General features: G+C 46.3%; 1 long non-coding RNA gene across 1 annotated transcript in view; it reads left to right on the top strand.

Annotated features, from left to right (window-relative positions):
• LOC132249066 (uncharacterized) overlaps positions 1-24,799 on the top strand; it is a 36,437-nt gene extending 11,638 nt beyond the window's left edge. Inside the window, exons 2-3 of the long non-coding RNA XR_009460454.1 lie at positions 20,813-20,901; positions 23,999-24,799. This is a non-coding gene — a long non-coding RNA (uncharacterized LOC132249066). The remainder of the gene's footprint in view (positions 1-20,812; positions 20,902-23,998) is intronic.
• The last annotated feature ends 345 nt before the right edge of the window (positions 24,800-25,144 follow it).

Below are 25,144 nucleotides of genomic sequence, written 5' to 3'. Positions count from 1 at the left end.
TGGTTCTGGCTGTCACAGTCTATACTCTCATTCCACTTTTAGCCATTCTGCTTTTTCCCCCAGGTTCAACATGGGTAAAACATTCAATTAGTTTTGGACCATCTCTAATCTCTACCCCATCCTCATGCATAGTGTTCCCACTTCTTTTCTTGTTTCCTTTTTCATGTCTGGCTAATGAATTTCTAATGATGTGTTCTGATTTCCTTTGAAAACTATAACTAACCTTTTCCTGGCAATTCTTTCTTTGTTCCAACAATTCAACTTCCAAGGTGCAGTTTTCTGTGCAGCCTATTTGCTTGCTCATTCAGTTAGGTCTAATACACCTTCCCTAAGAGGTTTCTCCATTCCATGGGATGCAAATTTCAGACAGTTTTGTACCTTTTGACCTAAACAAATACCCAAACTCCTCCCTATTACAATTCCTGAGCTTTTCAATCCAGGCAACTTCATCAACTAGTTCCCCTAATTTCTAACTTTACCTTTTGGAAGAAATTAAAAAAATACCTACTGACTTATTTTTATCTTTTTTTTTTTTTTTTTTTTCCTTTTAATGTAAACAGAATCAACAAGTACTCGCATGATGAAAGGTTATATTCTGTGAACAGCTGTTCTATAATATACATACCAAACAAAGTCTAAAATAGCAGCACCTGCTGTTGGTTCAGAGATTATTTGTCAGTGGTCATGTCAGGCAACGACTAGACTCTGCCAGTATTAGCATTTGTTCTTTGATCTATATTTGAGAACTTTTAAAATCTCCCATAATGACACAATTCCCAATGATAGTTTTTTGTTTGTTTTTTTTTTATCCATATCTAAACCTAATCCCAGGAGTCTGTGGATGACTTTTAAAACTATCCCTGTAGAACCTCTTGTACTATCCTTTCCTTTCCCAGAGTGATATTGACCCAAATGGATTCAGTTTTATTCTTTCTATTACTTCTTACTTGTATACAATTTATTGCATTGTTGATTTCAACAATACCCTGACAGTTCTCACTGTTCTGTGAATAACACATCCTTTTCAATGCCAGTATTCCAGTCACAGGACTGCATTTCTGCTGTATTTCTGTTATTCCTATTGGCTAAGTATGCTTCTAAAGCAAAACCAGGGATGTCATCCTCCTGCTTTACTCAGCCCTGATGAGACCACAGCTGGAGTACTGGGTCCAGTATTGGGCCCCCCACTTCAGGAAGGATATGAAGAAACTTGAGAGAGTCCAGAGGAGAGCCACTCATATGATCCAAGGCCTGGAGGGCAGGCCATATGAGAAGAGGCTGAGGGACTCTTCAGTCTGGAGAAGAGAAGGCTCAAGGGGGATTTGGTGGCAGCCTACAATTACATAAGAAGGGTGCACCAGGACCTGGGAGAACAGCTGTTTACCAAAGCTCCCCAAAGGATAACAAGGTCTAATGGCCATAAACTCCAGGAAGGCTGACTTAGACTAGACATAAGAAAAAAGATTTTATGGTGCAAGTGTCCAGGGTCTGGAACAAACTCTCCCCAGAGGTGGTGCAAACACTTCAAAAAACAGGTGGATATATTTCTTGCTGGGGTCACTTGATCCCAGCTGACTTCCTGCCTATGGTGGGGGGGGGGCTGGCCGCAATGATCTCATGGGGTCCCTTCCAGCCCCTAATATCTATGAAAGTACATATAGCCAAAAAGCCTGAGGCTGAATCAATTCAATCATCGCAGATTAGCCTAAAATGCATAGATTGAACTGATAAGCAAGTAAACAGACTTTGATTTTGGAAATGTAGCCACCTGCCTGCAGTGGCCCAGGTTGGAAACTGTGAGGGGCGCTAAAGCATGCCTTCCTGCTCTGATGGAGCAGATAGCTTGGGCCAAGACTACTCGGGGTGGGGGGGGTAGCAGTTGCTGGGGAGGTGCAAAGCATCCTGGGATGCTGCGGGACTGTGAGCTAACTTGAATCTGGAGGGAATCTAGGACAGAAGTTCAATAAGCCAATTTAACTTAAGTATGATACTACATCCATCCAGGTTTATCTTAAACTGGTTTTGGCCATTTTGAAAACAGTTGCATTAGATTTGAATGAGGTTTTTGATCACTTATACCAGTTTATATGTAATTTTAGTCTCTTTGGTCACAATAGCTAGGGACAAAGTGGGCTGAGTTCTAGCCAGCTGTTCTTGTCGGGGACACTTGGGGGGGGGGGGGGGGGTTAAGGTGAGCATGTCTTTTCTGTAAATAGTTGCTGTAAGTAGGTTCAGAAATAGAACATCTTGATGCCTTTTTCATCCCAGGAGTAGGTAGCAATAGGCCACAGAGGCTGGTCCTTGATTAGCTCTCCATAACATTACACTTCATTTCATTGGGTGAGTGTTAGTTAGTTTCTGGGTTACTATTATAGTTTTGTACCAGTTTTGTTCCAAGTCTGGGTGACTGCCTGAGGAAAAAGTGAGGCTCAGAGAATGAGGGAGAAAAAGGGTAGCTCCAAGAAGACAGAGTGGAGGGAGAAAGGAGTAGTCCCAGGGAGCACAGAGTGGAATCAAGGAAAAGACAGAGGGACCTGCAGTGGCCCAATAAAGACTGGTTGGAGCTGAGTACTCCGCTGTGCTGTTTGGGATGTTGGCACTCTGACCCCCACCTCCCTTTGAAGCAAACACCCCCTTTCTCAGCAGCTGACCAAAAAGAAGGAGCTTTCAGAGGTGGGGGTGCAGGACTGGCCCACAATTTTGGGGGTCCCCTACAAGATATAGTTTTGGGGCCTCCTGATGTGAAGAAGCCATCATTGGTGAGGTGGGGTGGTGGTGAGTGGCCGGATGTGAAGGCAGCGGCGGTGGGGGGTGGTGGCAAGTGGCTGGATGTGAAGCTGGCGGCATTGGTGGTGGGGGGTGGTGAGCGGCTGGATGTGAAGCCAGTGTTGGCGGCATCAGTGGTGGGGGGGGCAGGGGAGTGGATGGCGAGTGGCTGGATGCAGGGGGCCCCTTGGCTGTGGGGCCTCCTGCGGCTGCAGGTTTCGCAGGATAGGACGGGCCCGTCCTGTGGGGGTGCTATGAATCGCTGTGGAAGCCAGGGACAAAGAAGAGGCAGGGTCGCAAGCCAGAGGCTTGCCCATTGTGGAGCCATGCCAGGGCTGGCTTCAGGGGGTTCCTTCAGGAGAGGAAAACCAAATAAGGCTTCTTGCAGAGTCCTGAAGCAGAGTTTCCCCTGAAAGGAGTGTGATCTGTGACACCTATACTATCCAGTTTTACATCTGGGATCTCTATTTTGTGTTCTTCATTTTGATGTCGAGGCACCTCGAAGCAGTGTACAAACATCCCAGTATATCCCTGATCTCACTTAATTTCCTTATTAAAAGATTATGCCTGATTTAGCTAATTGTCACCGTCTATCTGACTACTGCTACAATTGTCCAAGCTCCTACCTTTTGGTGTTCCTTTATTCCTTATATCCTTCTTTACCTGGATTTCCTCCCTCTGTATAATCAGAGTACCTGACTTGAATAAACAAAATTGCTCCATGCCTTCTCTTTCCATTTCCTAATTTAAAGAACATAATGTTATCAGTCATGCTAATTTCTGACTGAAAAAGTTAGTGTCCCAAACACTTATATGGAGTCCAGCTGTCCAGAGGAGTTCTTTCCATGAATACCTCCCAGATTGGAGCCTGCCAAAACATAATTCACCTTTCTCCAGAGTACCAATCCTTGAATCACCTCCGTTATCTTGCCACACACGTGTCCTCTTGTTTGCAACTAGAAATTCTATTGACGATCACCCAAGCCTCCACTCTGAGATCTTCTAAACCAGGCATTTTTCCTGGATCCATTTCAGCAGGTTGTTGGAGTGGATTTTACTTGTTTGTCCAGAGACTCCCCACACCTAAGTCTTTGGTTTCAGCTGGAACTGGTGAAAACCCAGAATTTTTTTTGTCCTGGGAAATTTTGACATTTTGAAAGTTGGTTTTTGTGTTTTTTCCCCCCCCCCCCCCAAAATAGACTAGAAATATATTCAAAAAGTGTAATAAAATGGAATTTCTAAAAACTTTCTTCTGGAACAATTCTGAGCTTGAATTTTTGGAGCTTACTTTATGGGGTTTTCATTTATGTTTGTTGTTTTGTGTGTGTGTGTGTGATATATTGTAATGGTATGTGCATTGCTACTACTGATGCATCATAATATCAAATAAGACAAATAGAGTTCTTAAAGGTTTCTTCATTTTTAATATAATTAAAGATAGCTGCAAATTATTGCCAACTGAAACTTCCTTTATCTTTTTTTTTTTCCAGATCAAAGTGTCTTTTGTTTATCTTGTAATGGAATAGTTTAACATTTTGATACAGCTCACCAGATAAGTCTTGCAACTATCACTGTTACAGCTAAGGCTTACCCTATCTGGCTTCATGCCTGCAGTTTGCCTCTTTCCTTTCTCAGCCATCATTTATGCTTCCAGGATGTGTATCCAGGGGTTCTCAACCTTTTTCTTCCTGAGGCCCCCCCAGCATGCTATAAAAACTCCACAGTCCACTTGTACCACAACAACTTCCTGTCTCCCCAGCCCCTCCTGCATGGCCCTGGGTACAGCAGGCAGCTTGGCATTGGGAAGCCCTGGTGCCCCACTCACCCGAGCAGCAGCACCACAGAACCTCACTCACCTGCCTGCAAGACGGAGGCTGTAAGGCTGGGTGGCGCGGGTTCACCCTTGCCCCTTCCTTGGTTCTCACTTCAGCTCTACAGGGCTGAGGTGGCTCCTCCCCACACCAGACCAGGCTGGGCAGACCCTCTGAAACATTCTTGTGGCCCCCCCAGGGGGCTATGGACCCTCAGTTGAGAACCGCTGGTGTATGCCACTGAGGTGACTGGCCTGCTGCCTAAAGGCATGGACAGATGAATGCATGTCCTGATTTTAATTTGCTTAGTACTGAATACAATGTAAATTATAGAGATGCACCAGTACATTGGTCTGATATTGGATTGGCACCGATCTAACGAAAATTTACTATATTGGAAATCAGCCACATCAGGCCAATAATTTGGCTGATAAATGGCCTGTGTATGTGTGCAGCCACAGCACGGTTCAGGCAGCAAGGAGCACAGCCCCACAGCTTGGATAGCTGCCTCTAGCTGGTAAGTCTGGTGTGGTAGAAGGGGAGGGGGGAGGGAAGGGGCGTGGGCTGACAGATCAAGGCCCCCATGGTGATGGAGGGAAAAGGGCTATGGCAAATTTTATGGCTGCAGCCCCTTCCCAGCCCACCTCCCTCACTGCTGGGAAGAGCTTGGTGTAGCCCTGGCTCAAGCCCGCCCTGCGCAGATCTGGGGGCACCCCCCCCCATGCCCTCCCAGACAAGCAGAGGGAGCAGCAGTGGGAGCCACCGGTTGAGGGCCGGATGAACTGCTGGACCAGCGGCTCCCAGCCAAGTGGTGCACAGTGGCAGGAGCCACCTCCCACGTCCCCTGGACAAACTACAGCTCCATGCCATGCCCACCCCATCCCAGTTGGGCAGTGCTTGCCCCAGCCCCCGCCTCAGCCCCACACCCTCTCTCACCCTGGGGGCCTTGATCTGCCCCACCCATGTCCCTTCCCTCTCCCCTCCCCTTCCACCCCACCAGACTTATCAGCTGGAGGCAACTCTCCAAGCTGCAGGGCTGTGCTCCTTGCCCCCTGTTCTGCACTTAAGCTGCGCGCATGCACAGGCCATTTATCGGCCTTATATGGCCGATTTCCGATATAGTAAATTTTCTTTATTGGTGCTGATCCGATATCATACTGATGTATCGGTACATCTCTAGTTTTTATTATCAAATCAAACTCCTGAAAGGAGCAAGATGTATGCTTAAGACAGCCCGAGCTTCCCCTAAAACTTTTAGATCCATTTGAACCACCAATGGTGACCAGGGCAGCTGGTCTGGATGTCAGCAGTGGCAGCAACCAAGAAGTCCTGTGTGTAGCAGCTGTCCCAGGCACCTAGCCACGTTGTTACACCTCCACCTACTATGAATGCTTTACCAGGTTGTAGATGGGAATCTCTGCAGAACAGGGACTGTCTCTTACTGCATGTTTTTACAGCACTGGCATGAGCTGTGTTCAGTCTCAGTTTCCAGAGGATCCAGGGTGCCCAGACTTGATGCAGTATTAATTCAGAGGGAAGCAAGCAGAGTATAGGGGAACTGGGAAAAAATCAAAGAAGTCACTAGCAATGGGATAGGGTGAGAAGAGGATGCAGGAAGGAGGAGTGATTAGAAGATGGGTGTACTAGAAGAAAGAGCTTGCAAAGGTGGATCTGACCTTTTGGTGTGGACCTAGGGTGAAACAGCCACATTTATTCCTGCTCATAATGCTGATTTGATAGTGGGCCAGGAAACACAATGAAATTGCTTTTGTTTTTTCCAGAAACTGTCCTTTGCTTGCTGTTACTTCCCAGCTGTATAAGACTCTTCTTACATTAGTAATCTAGTATGGATGTTTGAGTTGTTAAAATCACCTTGTGTCCCAGCATGCAGTTTGTGTACAGTTGTAGGCCACACCCACTGCCAGCCACACCCCTAAATTATGGTGGCCAAGAATATGGCAGGATTGTCTCTGAACAGATTGCTGAGATGACATTATAATGAACTAGGATTTTTCTCACTGCCAGTCTTTTAATATGCTATAGAAATCCAGTCCTTGTAGCCATGATCACTGTAATGTTTTACTAGTGTAGGAATTCATTTTTAATGTTGGCTCTTAAGAGAGGACAGAGAACTCCTGCTGACTTGAGGATAAATATATTGTGTATGCAATACATTAAGCCCCAGGGAAGCCATTGGCAAAATACCTATTTGAGCTTTAATGTCAGAGCATAAAGGTCTTTTTGTCTGAATCCTTTACTTTACAGCAAGGCAAGAAACAGAAGCTGATATTATACATGAGAGGCAGGAGATTGTAGTGGATGAGGAAAAGGAAAAGAAGCCAAGAATTTATATCTAGAAGCAATTCTGCTGTTTACTCTGAGCGACCTTTGAGCAAATCACTCAGGTGACAGATCCACGACTTTCCAGTAGTCCATTGATTCTATTTCTATAGAAATACCAGCTCTTCTGCATGAGAAGACATGAAGGCGGCAGGGCAAAGGGTCCTTATTGCAATGTGCATGCCTGCACACACATGTGCAAGCTAACTCCAGTGCTGGCTGGCACAGAGATGTCTGCAGACTGTGCTCCTTAATCATTACCAACTTATTGGTGACAATGTGGAATATGACTATTTCAAATTATGTTCTGCCTAGTACTTTACTAGATGAGTAACATGTGACAGGAAATGCTGCTGGCAATTCTGTGGAAGGTACTTTCCCATAAGATTCTGTATAAGATATACTGCCCACAGTAGCTCTATCAATTGTATAAAATAGGTGTATTTGCAGATTGTTCCAACGTGCTGCGTAATTCTGCTATTTACTTAAACAGCCACTGCCTTCCTTTCCATAGAAAAATGGCCCTCAGGGGTAGACCACATGATTCCTTCATATAATGGACCTGCCTCTGCTCCTGTCAACATCAATGCCAAAGACTCGTCTTAGTTGCCATATATGAAGAGTTGTTCCCCCAGTGTACACAGTGTTTTGGTTTACTTGGAGCAGAGACCAAGAGGATTGTAAATATTTTGAGGGAGGCTTAAAAACACCCTGACACATGTAGCAGATGGGAGGGGCAGGGGCAACCAGCAGAGCCCAGAAGTATGGGAAATACCCATAGTAGAGCATAGGCATAGCTACACCACCCTAGATTATCCCTGACCCCAGTGGCTGTTCAACCTCTTCTTGAACACTTCCGGTGATGGAGGCAATGCTTTGTATCCCTGTCTGGCAAGTCTCTCAAAGTTGCACAAAGTGAAGCACAACGGAAGCAGCTACTTTTGGCACATCTCCCAAGTGTGGAGGAAGAGAATTTTTTCATCGAGCCATTGACATGAGAAGAATTAAAGAGAGAATTCAGGAGTTTTCTGGCAGTCTAAGGGCATTTAGACTCTTACTTTTCTGTCCTGCGATGCGCCAGAAATCTGCTGCTTCCAAGCAGACGTGATGAATCCCCGTGTGCAGTTGTATAAGCGGCAAAATATGCATCAGCACACAGAAAATGGCAGCGGTGCTCTTTTGAACTAAAGCACCTCTAATGTGTTTTAGTTCAAAAGTGTGTCGCTGCCATTTTCTCAGTGCTGACGTGCATTTCCCCACTTATACAACTGCAAGCATTGCAGCATCCAGCGCTGCAGTGCTTGCATGTATAAAAATGCCCTAAGAGCAGCTCTGGAATGGCTCCAGTGTGGAAACGGTGCTTTCCTGTTCGCCCCCTGCCAGCTCATTCTGTGCCAGCTACACACAAAGCCTTTGAGTAAGTCTTGGATTCCTTAAACTCTAGTTATGGCTTCCTAAATGTGTCTGTGTGAGCATCTAGTAAAGACTGTGCATCTTATAACACTTGTGGCAACCCTGCACACCATGGGCAGCTGGTGCCTCCTGAGTCTGCGAGGGCACCTGCAGGCAATGCTGTCAGTGGTGGAGCTGGCAAATTCCCACTGGCAACACCAGTGGTGATGGCAGCCTTATCGGGGGGGGGGCGGGGCGCACATGCCCCCCTGTGCTTGTTATGCATCGCCTATGCTGCACACTGGATGTGCTGATGTTAGCAGTAGACATTCTGTAATACACTCAGTAGTTTGCATGTCTGTTTTTTGTCTGCACACAGTATTCCTAATGAAAGCATTTAGGGAGCTATGCAAGAAATGTTATGACACTTATTTTGGCTAGAACTGTTTGTGCCAGAAGTTGCTCTATGCTACAAACTTTTGATGCTATTGTGTTTACCAACTAACAATAGGATGATGATGTCAGAATAATCCCTTTACCTACTAGATTCTTACACAGTGGAGAAAAGGTTTTCCCTTTTTTCCACTGGTTTAGATCCAATGCAAAACAATGGCAGCTGATCTTTGATCATTCGTCTGTTGCTAATTTGATGGAAAGTTTCATAGATTTTTCATAGGCATTAGGGCTGGAAGGGACCTTGGAAGATCGAGTCCAGCCCCCTGCCCAAAGGGCAAGAAGTCAGCTGGGGTCATAGGATCCCAGCAAGATAAGCATCCAGTTTGCTCTTGAAGGTGTTCAATGTAGGCGCTTGAACCATCCCTGGTGGCAGGCTGTTCCAGACCTTGGGGGCTCGGACAGTAAAGAAATTCTTCCTTATGTCCAGCCTGAAACGGTCTTGTTGTAGTTTATGACCATTCGAACTAGTCATCATCCCTTGGGGTGCTCTGGTGAACAAACATTCCCCCAGATACTGGTGGTCACCCCAGATAAACTTATAGGTGGCCATCGGATCACCCCTGAGCCTGCGCTTTTCCAGGCTAAAGAGCCCCAGGGCTCTCAGCCTGTCATCGTAAACATCAGTTACATCAGTTTGTCAACTATTCTAGAACCATTGTGATTCTAAGCTTAGCTTTAGTAATCTTTGACTGAGTAAAGTATATATACTGTGAAATCTCATGTATTCAGACTAGTGGGAAGGCCTTATTGGTATGTATGCAAATACTGTAGTTACTGTTTAACAAATTCATAAGATGAATTTTATTGTTGCCATCATGGATTTCCTAATGGACTGATCCACAGGCCAACTAGGCATTTGAAATTAAAAGACCCCCCCCAAATATTTTATCATTCACTGGGAGACCTTCAAGAAGCCACTCATTTGAGGACTGAACCCCTGATGGCAGCCAAATTAAAAAAAAAAAAAAAAAAAAAAAGACTATGGGGCGTTGTCTTTGTCAGGATGGCTATGATTCAGCAAGTTCTGCAAGACACTTGCAACAGGTTAGGAGAGTCCAGTCCATGCATATGTTGGATCTTGCAAGCTAAGGTATTAATCTGGATTAAGCCTTGATGAAAGCTCTATAAGGCCCTGCAGATGGAGATCTGGGTGCCTTCTGGGTCTGAACTGAACCAAATTCAAATGTATAAATATAAACCTTAATTTAAGAGGCTTATATTTTACTTAGATTCTGTTCAGCATAAGTCATTTTATAGAATGCAGCAGTTGGGTGGATTTATTCTGCTTTTGTTCATATGAGAAATGCTCATAATATTGTTAATATTGGTGCAACCATGGAAAAATGTGCCAAGAATTCAGCAGACACAACATACTTAATATACGGCTGAATCACCAGTCAGAGGGTTTTCTTTCTGCGTAGCCTTTGGTCCAAATGTTCTTCCTGAAGCACAATGTACACTTTGGGGAAACTGGAAAGTTTGACAGTTCACAAAATTCGGTGTTTATTTTAGGCTCTAAACTTATTACAGCCAGTTAACAATGTACAAATGGGAGTCATATTTTGGACAGCTTACATCTGGAGCCAAGTGTTTGTCTTTGGCTGTATTTTTGGCACGGTGCAGATGGCAGTCACAGATGGAGAGACAGAGGGGGCAGGCCAGTCACAAGACATCCAAAGAGCTGACAAAAGGTTGGTGACTCCTTAAGTATGAAAGCAGCTGCTTACTGCTTACTGATCTCTACTATTACAAAATTCCTTTGTAATAGTAGAATACGTAGAATTCCTTTGTAATAATTAGAGCCTATAAAATGCTTGAGAATGATGTAATTCAAACTTATTACTTACATGCCCTTATTTCTCACCAGTTTTGAAGACTTAGCTGTCTCCCTAGTTACCGCAATTATTTAAACTACAGTAAAAGCTGCGTTAACCGGCACTTCATTAGCTGGAAAACTCTATTAACCGGCATCTTAGTGACACGGCAAAAGCGAAACCGGAAGTACCACTTCCAGGGGACTTCTCGTTTCGCCGCCGCAAGCTGAGTTTTTCTTCACCACTTTTTCGGCCCACAGCCCAGGGCAAAGCAGCCTGTGCAGGGGGGAAAAAGCAGTCTGCGTGGGGCCCCCCTCCCTGTCCCCCAGCACACTGACAGTGCACCAGACAGTGCACATTTGATTAACTGGATTATTTGATTAACTGGCATACCCCATTCCTGGGGGATGCTGGATAACAGAGCTTTTACTGTACAATAGTGCCTAGAGGCTGCAACCATGGGCTTGTCTTCACTACAGTATTTCTTCAAGATGTAACTTGTGTGTTGCCCTAACCTGGCTTCTGCCCATATATAACTTTAGCTAAGTGGTGTTTAGGCATGTGCTGACTGGCCTTTCAGTGAGTCTAGAATGAAGGTTGAGGCCTCCTAACATTCAAGCTATAAAGCTAGTAAAAAGGTAACTGCAGCAGCAGTCTCCAATCCTCACTAGCCCATGGGCAGCAATTCTAATTGAGTAACATACTTGATGTTACACATCACTCGACCTGTCAACCTGAAGGAACATGTATCTGTGAAAAACAAAACTGTCCATGTCTGTGAGCAACATCAGAAAGTCTTGCAGGCATGCTGCTTGTGAGCTATGGGCTAGGGACAAGCTACAGCCTGGGTTAGAATGATTCATCAGCTGTTAATCCAGTCTCTAATGTTATTGAAAACACACTGCATAGAATGGGTGTGATTTGGCAGAACAGCTACTTTCATTCTAGCTAAGCTGGGCTACTTGGGGTGGAATAACTTAAGTGTACTGAATTGAGCCAAGCAGTGCCCTGGAGATAAGCCCCGAGATGAGGACCTCACATAGCTATAAATGCACAGCAAGAGTCAGCTTCTGTCTCAAAAGATTTACAAACCAAAGAGAGAAGTGGCACAGAGACACAGAGGTGAAATAATTTCCACAGTAGGTCAGTGGAAAAGCAAGGAGCAGAACATAGATCTCCCTAATAACAAGCCAGCAGCCTGTCCACCAGGTAACACTGTTTTTGGATGTGGGCTTTTTCCCTACCAAAAAAAAAAAAAAAAGAGTTAAGAAATCAAGTTCGTTTGTTTGTTTTTTACCAGCTGGCAATTGCTGAAATCTCCCTGAAAACTTTGGGTGTATGTAGACAAAACAGGGGCCCTAAATTGAAGTGGTGGGTTTTTAAAAACACCACTTCAATTTAGGGCGAAGTAAACCCTCGTGTCATGTACACCCATGTCTTACCTAACTCTCCTGTGGCGGGGAGGGGAGGGCGAGTTGCCAGCAGGTGGAGTGGTCCTTGGGCTGTGCAGGGGGAGAGGGGCTGGTGCTTCCTTCTGCGGCAGCAGCAGCTCCCCCCAGGTGGCACCTGCCCGTAGGCATCCGGCTCGGCATCGCAGCCACAGAGGGAAGGACTGGGTCCCCGTGTAGCTCATGCAGGCAGGCAGGCAGGCTCCGGGGGGTGGGGAAGAGCTTGCTACCTTTTTTTTTTTTTTTTTTTTCCTTTGGTGGAGCCTGCCTTCCCAGGCTGCTGCCAGGCTGCCTGCGTGGGCTTTCTGCACAGTCCCTGAGCCACATGGAGCCCGGTGCTTTGCTCTGCGGCTGTAGGGCAGCACACTAAAACTCCTTGGAGGTGTTTTAGTTTGCTGAGCCCCAAAGTCATTTAAGGTGCATTACACCACCGAATGTGCTATAGTGGCTGGAATTAATGTGCAATATGCCACTGATGAGTGAAAACACCATTAAAGTGGTGCAAAAGTATTTAACCCGCTTTAAAGTGCCATGCATACATGCCCTTCATTTCGTCTACACACAGCGTAGAAGTCCATGGAGAAACTATGGTCTTTCAGCTGGGCAAATCAGTGAACTAACAGTAGCGCTGGGTTCCTCTGGAAGCTTGACCATGTGAGCTAGCCTTGGACAGCTGGCTTGCTTTCTCCCCACAATGCCCTTTCCTTGCATATTGGTAGGTTCCTTCCAGTGTTAAAAACAACACATAAACAAACTACAAACATGTTGCTCAAAAGCAATCCTCAGTGTTTATAGTCAATCTGTCATGCAAACTCAATGGTAAGATGAATGTATGAATGTGGTTGAATGGGAACCTGTTGATTGACAGCATTTTCTCTTAGCATCAGCTTGCCCTAAATGAAAGTATGTTATGCTTGTGAGTGCATGCCTCATGAAGTATTCTCAGATGCCCTTGTGCAGCAGAGCACAATATGCTGTGTTTTCTGACTGCTACAGGCAGAGGGAGCTGTTTTTAATTGCTTCATCTTAGGGCAAGCTTCATTTTAAGTGAAGAAGCAACAAAATAGACCCATTTGGAAGAGTCCATCTGGCATTTACTAATAGTAAATGAAACTTTGCTCTTTCTGACAAGCATTTAAATGTCCCCTTTTATTTCACTTTGCTAACTATAGTCTCAAATGGATGAATAATCAATTACCTCCTCAGCTTGCAATTCACTTCACACCAGAAACAGAGTAGCAGAGGCTTAACAGTGTAGCTGGGTGCCCGGGGCAACCAACACACATGCAGGGCCCATCTAGATGTGCAGGTAAAGGCATGATGGTATCTGATGCATGATCCACACAGTCACTCTTTCTGCCATTCCACATCTTCATGGGAAGAGGTGGGATTGCACATCAGATCCCATCACACGTTTACTTGCATGCCTAGATGGGCTCCCTCTCCACTGGCAAGTAGAAAATTCCTGCAGCTAGGAGGTCCCTGAGCTGATGAGGCTCCCAGCTGCAGGAGTGCACAGTGTGCCCCCACAAGTGGCAGCCTCATCAGCTGACGGGTCACGCTTGGTCACACATTCAGATAGTGGCATAATAGGAACCAGCCACAAAGTTATCAGACATTTTTTTTGTGCAATAGGTTTGTGGCTTATTTCTTGTTTAATCATGCCATTCATAGATTGAATGTCTGGCTGGGTCAAAACTTAATATGTGATTAGCTGGTTAATCATGTTTTAAGTGTAATGTGTGGCAGGGACTGCAGGGGCAGCAGTGATTTGTGGCTGCCACCGACATGATTCTGTGACTGCAGTGGCAGCCATTTTTTTTTTTTTTTTTTTTTTTTTTTTTTTTTTTTTTGTGTCCTCCAAACTCAGTTAAGGACCAAGTCTCCATGAACAGTCAAACTGGCAGAATTGGAGGTCTCTGAAGAGTGATTCAAAGAACTCAAGTTATATCTAGAAGGTTCCTAGAGCTTGCTAATAGGAAACACTAGTTAGAGGGGTACAGGGGCAGATCTAGAAGAGGTGCAGTGGCATGGCTGCACCCTGCTTTCTGACCATGCGGCAGGAGTAGCACCCATGGACTTTAAGTCCCTGAAGAAGGTAAGAATTTCTCCCCTCCCTTTCATCCCTGATGAGAGGCACTTCTTCTCTTCTCCACTGTCTCCCATCCCCTCCTTCTCCTTCCTTCCTTTTCCCATCTGTTACTGCCCCCCACTGTCCTGGGTGTGAGAGGAGCTTTTGTCCCACTCCAGCCAGCCTGCATGGAGGCTGGGCTTAGTTTGGGACTGAAGGCAGCAGTGGAGGCAGTGGGCAAGTTCTCCCTCCTTGTCTATTCCCCCAAGGTGTTCCCTAGCAGTCTGGGAACAGGCACAGGAAGGGCAAAACTCCCCAACTATAACAGCCACTGTCCTATGCTGAGCCTGGCCGCCACGCAGCCCAGCTGGAGTGAATCTGAATCTCTCCTCATCCCTGGGGCACTGAGGACAGTGGCAGCGACAGGTGGGGATGCTAAGGGACGTGCCTCTGAGCAGGGAGGGGAAGGTGGGAAATTCTTACCTGCTTTGAGGACTTAAAAAATTCCTGGCTGCTGCTTCCCTGACATGGTCCACTGGCACCAGTGGGAGAAGGGGGAGGAGGCTGGGAGCGAGGAGTGCATAAACTCCTGCTGTGTCAATCACTGCTCCTGTACCCGCTTTGTAGAATTCTGGATCTGCTTCTGGAAGGGTACATCTGAACTCCTACCCTTCTCAGGAACTTGGGGTTTGGACTTGGGGCTGCACAGTAGGTGTTTCCATCCACTTCTCATCAAGAGAGCCCTGTCTTCTTCTGAAGGTATGTCCCAAAGTAAAAAGGGATAGCTCTTAAGACTGGTGGTCATGGTGCCCACCTTATATATAGTAGTCTATAGGTTAGACTACTTGCCAAGGAAGTGGCAGGGTTCTAGGCCCTCCTCAGTCTGAAGAGATTCAAACCCACATGTCCTACTTCCCTGGAGAGTGCCCTAATCACCAGGCTATAGGATAGATTAGATAGGTATTTCTTCCAGCCCTTCCTTTGAAGCCGAGTCACTGGGCAGCCCAGAAGAATCATGGGTCCAGGATCATGAGCAAGAAGGGGTGTAGATTTTAGCTTATCACCTGGGGCACTCGGTGGGGTAGGGGAGTCTGGGATTCCAGTTTCTGCTCTCAGGATTATTTCTAGTATTTATCCAATTACTAATTGGGTGTGTCTACACGAGACACTTTACTGTGCATTAGACTAATCTAATGTTCAGTAAAGTGTCACCGCCTACACATACGCTGCAATTACTGTGCGTTAGATTAGGCTAATGTGCCATTTTCTAGCGCCTATAAATACAGGGACTAGAAGCTGGTGCATTAAACGAATACACCGAAGTGCACTTGTAGATGCTGACCAGGAGCGAGTTGCTCCCAGGCAGCCTATGCAGTGGGGGGCCACAAGGGGTGGGGAGAATTGTCCTGGCTTGTTGAGATGTTGTCTGCCAGGTGCAGATTGGGGCCCATCCCGATCTCCATGTGGCTGGGAAAGGTATCCCAACTTCTGGACATCTACCTACCAACTACAGGAAGCTTGGGACCTGTCCCAACTACCCAGGCAGCTGCCTGCCAGCCCATGGAGATTGGAACATCTCTCCCCTACCCCACGGAGATCAGGGCCAGTTCCCGTGCCCTCTCCAAGCCTGGGGCTGGCATCTGGGGGAGCCTGGAGCTCCCCCTGGCTGCTGCAGGAGGGAAAAGCAGGGCAGGAACAGCCCTAGACTGAACTGCTCCCACTGAGAGCAAATTTGCTCTTGATGGGCACACTTTTCAGATGTGTGCGGGGTTGCAGTTTCTGCGCAGAAAATTCAGGCACATTAATTGCACATGTAGATACGCCCTCTGTATAAAATGCACAGCACTAACTTGCTAGCAGGTTAGATCATGAATGGTAGAAATAGAGTCTGGACAGTTTGGACATGTCCCAATGAGCACACATGTGCAGTTTGTGGTGCCTCAAACCCATTTGAGGAGCCATAAACTGCATGCAGTGCACATGCATTTGCCACACTGCTAATTTGCAGTGTGGTGGTTTTTTGTGATACCAGGAGATCCTGGTGTCAAAAAATCTGCCACTGAAAAAAGTGGTTCAGGCATGTGGTAGCAGCTGTGCCACCAGAAAGGGAGCCTGGCTGGCCACATTCTAGCTGCTGGCCAGACTCTGAGCACCCAGTTCAGTGCCACTGCTGCCCCAGGAGGCCAGGCACAGGTGCTGGTCCTGGTCTACCCAGGTCACACTGCTGTGCACTGGACTGCACATGCAGGTGTGTGCCCAGGGACAAATAACATGACTATGTGCTGCTGCTATTTGTCCTGTGAGAAACACGTGCCCCTGCACATGCATGCTCAATGGGATGTGCCCTTTGGGTTTTGTCAAGTGCTGTTGCAATGAATGGTACAATGGAAGGAAAATATACAAATAAGCATCAGATAGTTTTAGAAGAGTCCATTTTACATTATGCAGCAGTGTGTGTGCCACAGTCCTTTATCCAGAAGGTGGCATCATTGTGCCACTGGCAGCCCTCATTCACTGTTTTTCCCAAATATGGGAAGAGAGTGAGTAGGTGCATGAGAGAGAAGAATTGTTATGATAACATCTGTTTGTGGACATATAATGGTGAAAAACTGATCACCTGAGTTTTTACAGATTAACAAGCAAAGAGCAACAGCTCTGTAGAGATTCTAGTATGTTTCTAAAATCTAGGTTTCTTTCCTTATAAATAATGGATGTGAGTTGTCCTTCTTCAGCTCACATAGTTGCTCTGTATAACTTTTCTAAATCTCTGAAGTCCATGTTGACTGAAAGCTCATTTGGCTACACTGAATGTAAAGACCATGTACATTTACCACATCAGCTTTGGAAGACAGAGCTCTCCAGAGAATGCACATCTATTTCCAAGTTGTATGTACACTCTTATGACCAACAGTATATGTGTAAGACTTATTGTGATATTTTTTTCAGAAATAATGGGTTTGATCTCAGGAGGAAAACCTGTGAAGGGCTGCCTGTGCCTGCTGTTGTTACTAGGAGCTTCCCCATAAAAAAACACCCAAAGGCAAGTAGTTTTAATTCCAACAAATGGGGTCATTGCAGCAAACAGCCAGCTCAGTAAAGGTGAAATTAATTTCTGTGTAGAGGGCAGGGGGTCCAGACAAAGGACTGCAGGTTTAAGGGGGATTTTAATGATGCCTGTACCTTGTGCTGACCTTTTGACAGTTGAATTTTATCCTATTGGAAATCTCTATTCTCTCATTTCCACAGAATGGTTGCCAAAGGGCTTTCTGCTCTAAAAGCAACGTAGCCTGTGGAGGATTAGGAATAGAGTTGTAACTTGAAATTTTCTACTGATTTGCCATGTAGCCTCTGGTCAGTCATTTTGGACTTCTGCCTCAGTTTCCCTGTCTTTAAAATGCAGATTGTAATAGCACTTGCTTTACAAGGATGCTGTGGAGAGTAACTGATCCATGACTGCACAGTATTTTGAGTGGATATGGCTACTATCTGAAACTTGCCCATTTTGTATTCTTTGTTGGAGACGATACAGCAGAACAGACCAAGAAATGAAGGCATGTACTAAATGTTGGAAGAGCAGCAAGGGCAGGCCACAAATTCTCTTCCTGTGCTAGGAAAATGAACTATTCCTGATCCAAACAGAAGTCAGGCATGCCCCCAATTTCTGTTCAAGGAGAGAAGCCCTATCAACACCAGAGCCCCCTATGGGCCAGGAGGAGGAGCTGCAACATAAAACACATGATTTAAATATCTGCAGAGCAGAGACTGAAATGAGGGGAATTTTTGTACTCTTGTGTGCTTTAGATGAAGGATTGTGAGAGAGAAAGTGATTGCTTGAAGTGACTGAAGTTAAATATTCTGCTAAAAAATCAGTGAGGAAAGCAATATAACCTTAGGGGAAAAGAAAACAGCATGAATAGCATCATAGTGTGTAGTACCCTGCCTCAACTAATAATAGCACAGACACAGCCAGGCCCTACCAAATGCTGTGAAACTCTCATGACTCTGTTTGATGCTTTATAAATGCCGCAACAGAGACTTGAGGTCTATGCCCTCCTTACAGTTTGGCAACTCTTCAGCAATATGTCATGCTGGTCCCATGTTATGATTGAATTGTTGTGTGATCTACTCCAAAAAGCCTTCTACTTAGAGTTGGTTGAACTTTTGTGACTACATTTTTGTTTTAATTGAAAAATGCGGCTTCACATAAAAGTTTCACGAAAAGATCCAAAACAAACAAAAACAAAAAAAACCCCTGGCCACCAATTAATTCAACGTGTTTCCTGGAATAAAATTGGCTTTTTTAGCACTTTTACCTACAACCTTTCCTACTACTTAAGTGCTTTCTGACTATGAAAGAGCAGAGAAGTATATCCGTTTTGCTCTGAGTATGAGTTCATTTTACTCTTAGCTTTTCCTTTTCTGGGCAGAGTTCACTTTCCCATGATTGCCTTACCTTTTTGACTCCTGGCCTGACCCTGCTGGGTGCTGACCACCTCCTGAGAGGTACTGAGAGGTCTCAATTCCCACTGAATTTAATGGGAATTCAGGACACTGTGCCTCGTAGGAGGTGCTCAGCACATTTCAAGACTGAGTGTGTAGCTTGTTGCGGGTTTAAGAAGACAAGTAAAACAAACGAGGCTTAAATAGTGTGCAGGAGCCGCCCCTTCTGCAGATCTAAAGGGCAAGTGCCACAGAGTGCAAGAATTAACTAGTATGAACTGGTCTTATACATCACAACTGCATTGATGGGGCAGAAGGTGTTTGGCCACAGAAAGAGCTTAGTCAGGGGTGTGACTGCAAGGTCTGTGACAGTCGTGAGCAACTGTTTCTGATGTTAGAAGTCCCAATCCCTGCAGTGTCTGGACAGATGTAATCAAAGTTTATTTTAAATGAATTTTGGATACTTTTATGGAGCAGATGTTTGCCTTCTGTTAGGTTTTGTGGAGGGTGAAGCTGTCTCTTTACTAGGGATGCGTAAAAGCTGTTGAAGAACTGCTTCAGAAACAGGAAGGAGATTTTGCTCAGGGTACAGACAACTCGCCACAGGCTAAAGAAGCTTTTGAAAAAATAAGCTGGTGGCCAATGCCCTGTTTTATTTAGTAGTAGCTTAACGTGCTGAAGCTAAAGGAAATCTAAAGCCTGAAACATTCTTGTCCAGAGTTACAATTTCTTTATATGTTATTCTGGTGCTCAGGTGAGAGAGAGGCTCTTGGGCAGGTCTTGTACCCACCATCATTTTTTCTCAGATTGAGCCACTTAACCTTCTCTGGAATAAATGATGCTTGCATTGAAGCCACTCCCTTATTAGAGGAATTTCTGGTGTTAAAAAATCACACTGAGAACTTCTAAGGGCAACAGAGGCTGCCGCAGAGGCAGCACAAAGCTCTTCATTGCAGGGGATATGATTTTAGGACAAAAGTCTCTTGCAAGCACCCATGCATATGAATAAGTTCTGTTGACTTCAACAGGTCTACTCGTGTGCATAAATCTGCTTGCAAAAGCCTTGACAGGATCAGAACATAAGCTGGGTCCATTGCTTCAAGAAATGGCCGAGGAGGGGAGAGCTCTTGCTTCAAAAACTCCAGTAGGACTGCCACAGAAACTAACATTTGTTTGTGCTTTTCTACATAGATATAATTGTATAGAAAATAGCACCCACATGCTGTAGTACAGTTGTGAGCAAGAGCTTTTGTGTATTGGGAGGATGGAGGCAAAGGGCATCTAAGAACTGTGTCTAGTCTAGGTGAAATCTCTGAGCTTACCCACTTAGGAAATGGGGTTATATATTGTCTGCTATCTTGATACAATGTATATAAATTGATATACTTTATATTTTAATTATAATTTGTTATAACTTATTATTTTTATTATGTCTATACATTTAATAAATAATTATTCTATATAAATATCATATGTTATACATTTCATACATATTTTTCAAATGTGAAAATATTTTTAAAAATATTTTCTATTTGATCACTGGAGTGCTTGAAAATGTTGTAAGAATACTGAGAGGGTAAGCAAAGGAGGCTTAATGATGGCAAACCCACCATAGTGTGTGTGTTCTTTTGGCAAGAAACCTGCACTTAGCTGTTGAAAATACTAGGTCCAGTCATTGTATACTATTAAAGTATTCATAGAATCATAGAAAATAAGAGTTGGAAGGGACCTCAGGAGGTCATCTAGTCCAACTGCTCAAAGCAGTTGCCACGTTTCACTCTAGAGGTGGCTGATTTTCAGCACAGGGTAAAATGTTTTTTTTTAATTTGGGGCCACCTCTCCTCCATTGAAATCCAGGAGAGAAGGAGCAGGACCTAGCCCTTCATTTGCTAAGTATGTTTGATCCATAAAGGTAAAAAGAGATGATATAAAATATTAACAGATTGAAACAGGGTGGAGAGTTCTTGTCACACCTACCAAGGGGGAGAGGAGTTGTGGGGCACTGCATAGTCAAGCTTCACTACATGAAAGGGAGGTGTGCTTGTCTTCACTCCCCCTTACTTTTAAGTCCTGACTATTAGATTTTAGAACAGACCTGCTGCGTAGCAACGCTTATCCTTAAACTGAGCCAGAGCCCTTCTCTCTTGGAAATAGATAAAGCTTGGCTCAAAGCTACTATACTGGATGGGCTTTATTCAGGGTTTGAAATTATTATTATTATTATTATTATTATTATTATTATTATTATTATTATTTTATTTTTTTTTTTCATAGAAGTGGGGTCGGAAGGGACCTTTGTAGATCTTCAAGTCCGACCCCCTGCCTGGGCAGGAGGAAAACTGGGCTCAAATGACCCCAGCCAGGTAGGCATCGAGCCTCTTCTTAAAGACCCCCAGGGTAGGAGCCAGCACTACTTCCCTTGAAAGTTGGTTCCAGCTCCTAGCCACCCTGACAGTGAAGTAGTTCCTACGGATGTCTAATCTGAACCTACTCTCCAACAACTTGTGGCCATTATTCCTTGTTTCCCCTAGCGACCCCTGGGATAACAAGGTCTCCCCCCAAACCCTTCTGGTCCCCCCTCCCCCCCTACTGAGTTTATAGATGGTCACCTGGTCCCCACTCAGCCTTCTCTTGAAAAGGCTGAACAGGTTCAGGTCCCATAGCCTCTCATTGTAGGGTCTGCCCTGCTGTCTCCAGATCATGCGGGTGGGCCCTCCTCTGGACCCTCTCAATGTTGTCCACATCCCTCTTGAAGTGGGGTGCCCAGAACTGGACACAGTACTCCAGCTGTGGCCTGACCAGTGTCGTGTAGAGAGGGAGGAAGACCTCCTTGGCCCTACTTGAGACGCACCTGTGGATGCACGATAAAGTCTGGTTAGCCCTGCCAACCGTGACCTCGCATTGTCGGCTCATGTTCATCTTGGAGTCAGTAATGACTGACAGGCCTATAGTTGCCTGGGTCCTCCCTCCTCCCTTTTTTAAAGATGGGGACCACACTGGCTATCTTCCAATCATCTGGCACCTGGCCCGAGCACCACGAGAGCTCGTAAAGCTGTGCCAAGGGCCCTGCAATAACCCCTGCTAGCTCCCTCTCCACCCTGGGGTGGAGAGCATCTGGACCTGCTGATTTGAACACATCCAGCCCCCCCAGAAGCACTCTAACCTGGTCCTCCTCAACCTTAGGTCTGGAGGCATTCCCCTCAAGTCCATCTTGAATCCCTGTGTGGGAGTCCTGGACCCTGCACAAGAAAGCAGAGGTGAAGGATTTGTTAAAGCAGTCTGCTTTCTCCTCTGGCACAACCACCAGATTGCCCAACATGTCTTGCAGGGGCCCCATGTTTCCTGGTGCCGCCTTCATCCTCCCTATATATTTGAAAAAGGACTTTTTATTATCTTTGATCTTAGACGCTAGTCCTAGCTCTATGTCTGCCTTAGCTTTCCTAACAGCCCCCCTACAGGCCCGAGCAGTGGAGGTATACTCCTCTTTGGAGATAACTCCCGCTTCCACCGGGTGTACACTGCCTTTTTGACAACCAGGCATTCCCGGACGTCCTTCGTGAGCCAGGGGGGTTTTGGGCACTGTTGCCCCCCTTGCTTCTTGTTGGCATCGTCACCCCTTGGGCCCTGAGTACTGTCTCCTTAAGGAACGGCCACTCATCTTGGGTACTGAGTTCCCCTGCCCTCGAGAACCCCAGCACCTCTCCCACTAATCTCAACTTGTTGAAGTTGGCCTTCTTGAGGTCTAGGGCTACCACCTTGCTGCAGGCCCTTGACACCCTGCGCTGGATGGTAAATTCCAGCAAGCGATGATTGCTATCCCCCAGGTGGTCAAGGACCTGGAGCCCCCTTACCAGATCATTGCCTGTGGCCAGGACCAGGTCCAACAGGGCATTTCCTTTTGGTGGGACTGTGCACCTCCTGGGTTAAGTGGAGGTCCTGTATCTCGGCCAGGAACCTCCTGGAATGGTCCGACCTGGCCAACTGCTCCCAGCAGATGTCACGGGTGATGTAAATTACCCAGACAACTACATCCCTTGTGTTTAAGTGCCTCTGCAAGCTGGCCCCAAAATTCCTGGTCTAGCTCCTCCCCTTGGTTGGGGGTTCTGTAGTAGACCCCCACCATTAGAAGGGGGACGTGGGGAGAGGGATTTATCTTTCATAGATTCATAGATGCTAGGGTCGGAAGGGACCTCAATAGATCATCAAGTCCGACCCCCTGCATAGGCAGGAAAGAGTGCTGGGTCTAGATGACCCCAGCTAGATGCCTATCTAACCTCCTCTTGAAGACCCCCAGGGTAGGGGAGAGCACCGCCTCCCTTGGGAGCCCATTCCAGACCTTGGCCACTCGAACTGTGAAGAAGTTCTTCCTAATGTCCAATCTAAATCTGCTCTCTGCTGACCCAGAGCACTTCAGCTTGCCCCTCCCCTGACCCCATTTTGCTGGCAGAGGATGTGAATTGCTCTTTGACATAAAGCGCCACACCCACTCCCTTCCTTCCTTCTCTATCCTGCCTGTAGAGCCTATAGCCCCTAATGCTAACTGCCCAGTCATGGGATGAATCCCACCATGTTTCTGTAAGCCCTACTATGTCTGGGTTTGAACTGGCTATTCTGAGGGCGAATTCCTCCTGTTTGTTCCCCATACTACAAGCATTGGTATACAGGCATTTAAGGCCTTGCATAGCTGCACGTGCCACCCCCCAATTAGGAAGACTATCTGGACCCCTGTTTCTTACCTGGGCACTCCTTGCATGTGTCACCTGTCTTGCTCGGGTGGTGTCTCCACATCTTTCTGCGGCCCCCTCCCCCGGCGAGGCTAGTTTAAAGCTTGCTGTACGAGATCAGCCAACCTGGAAGAGAAGACATGCTTGCCTTTAGGAGGCAATTACACTTTGACTCTTGCAGGGTAGTCTGCAAAAAAAAAATTGGGCTGCCCATCATGATGCTGTAATAAAATCAGCATCGCCCCCCCCCCAGGTTATGATTTCAAATCCTACAGGGGGCTCTCATCTCTTATCAGGGGCTCAGCCCCTCCCCTCCAAGCTGTCCCCCACCCCCCAGGCTGCCCCATAATTTGAACCCTGGCTTTATTTAACACCCAAAATGTACATATACATTGAGGAACTGGAGAGAAACATAGCCATAAATGGTTTCCATAACTCCTCTTTAGCTTTTTTCTGTGGTGTTATTGTGAGGCATAGTCCAGACTGAAGTCATTAAGAAAAGTAAAAAGGATACTTAACAGGAACCAGTGTTATGCAGGGTGGGTGGTGCTAATACTTTTCTATAGGTCATGCTTTATTTTTGGTTGTTCCTAGCCCATTCTTAGAAAATGTAAGTAACGTCTTCCCTGTGCATTTTAATAGCGCATCCTTCCACTTAACCACATGGATATATCATTATTGTGGGCTAAGTAAATAATAACAGCAGCAACAATAATGTACCCCTTTGCATCCATAGATTTCAAGCTCTTTAAAAAGAAGATCAGTACCATTATCCTCCTTGCAGATGAAGACACTGTGGAAGAGAAAGGAAGTATGTTACTCCTAGGCCTCTTCACTAGGCCACGCTAGTCTGTGCTTGTAAAATCTCTCCTTGATGGACGTGGGCCTCGTCATACATTGGAGCATTTAATTTTTTTCCTCCAATTAAGAGATCCCTATTCTATCCCGAGTTTTCTCCCCTCTGTGGAAACATGGTGTAGGTCAAACATGTGTCTAGGCTTTGAAGTCAATGGAATTACAGTAGTACAGAGCAGGTGCTTTGTGCAGGGGTGCTGGACCTCCAGCTGGGTGCCATACTAGTCCCACCCCTCCTCATTGGGGACCTAACCTACCTGCTCCTGTCCTGGCTCATGCCACCCTACACTGGACAGCTGGAACCCTGCCAGGCCTACTTCAACCAGTGCCTGGGCCAGACCCAAGCACTGGTGGAGCGCACCTTTGGCTGCTTCAAGGGATGCTGGCACATATTCACCACCTGCCTGGAGTTCACCAAGGAGAACATCCCCTGGGTCACTGTTGCAGTCCACATAACATCTGTGAGGCCTACTCCCCACTGTAGTCCACCCAGACAGCTGCCCATGGACACTTACTGTGGACAGTTCTCAGAAAAACACTTTATTACCCTCATAACAAACAGACCCCTCACCTTCTCCCTCCTCAACACCACAGCCTGTTCCCCCTCCTTCCCAAACAACAAAACATCTCCACCACCTTCCATCCACCAACAATAAAACAGCCTCTTCCCCCGTGCAAGCTATTTACAATGTGGTGTGTCTGTGTGCCTCCTGGGTGGGTGGCTGTGAGGTGGGGGCACCTAGGGAGCAGAACCCGGGGACAGGTGGCCAGCACCCCAGCCTCTGGCCATTCCCACATGTGTGCACATGTCACAGTGAGTCTGGTGGGTGAGGGGCTCACCCAGGGGCTACAGTGGCTACTGGTCCCCTGGTGCGGGTGGCTCCCCCTCCAGCAGCCAGTGGCCAGGGCCAGCAGCATTGGTGTATGGTCCTGGCCTTGCTGCAGGCAGCTCTAGCTACACACCTGCTTGGAACCAGGGCAAGTGGTAGGGCTGGACCCAGGTAGGGGGGCTGGGTGGTGGGGGACC

Source organism: Alligator mississippiensis, chromosome 3 (genome assembly GCF_030867095.1).
Source record: "Alligator mississippiensis isolate rAllMis1 chromosome 3, rAllMis1, whole genome shotgun sequence".
In the NCBI taxonomy this organism is placed as follows: domain Eukaryota; kingdom Metazoa; phylum Chordata; order Crocodylia; family Alligatoridae; genus Alligator; species Alligator mississippiensis.
The sequence above is the reverse complement of the archived record's forward strand: the minus strand, read 5'-3'. Positions and strand labels throughout refer to the sequence as shown.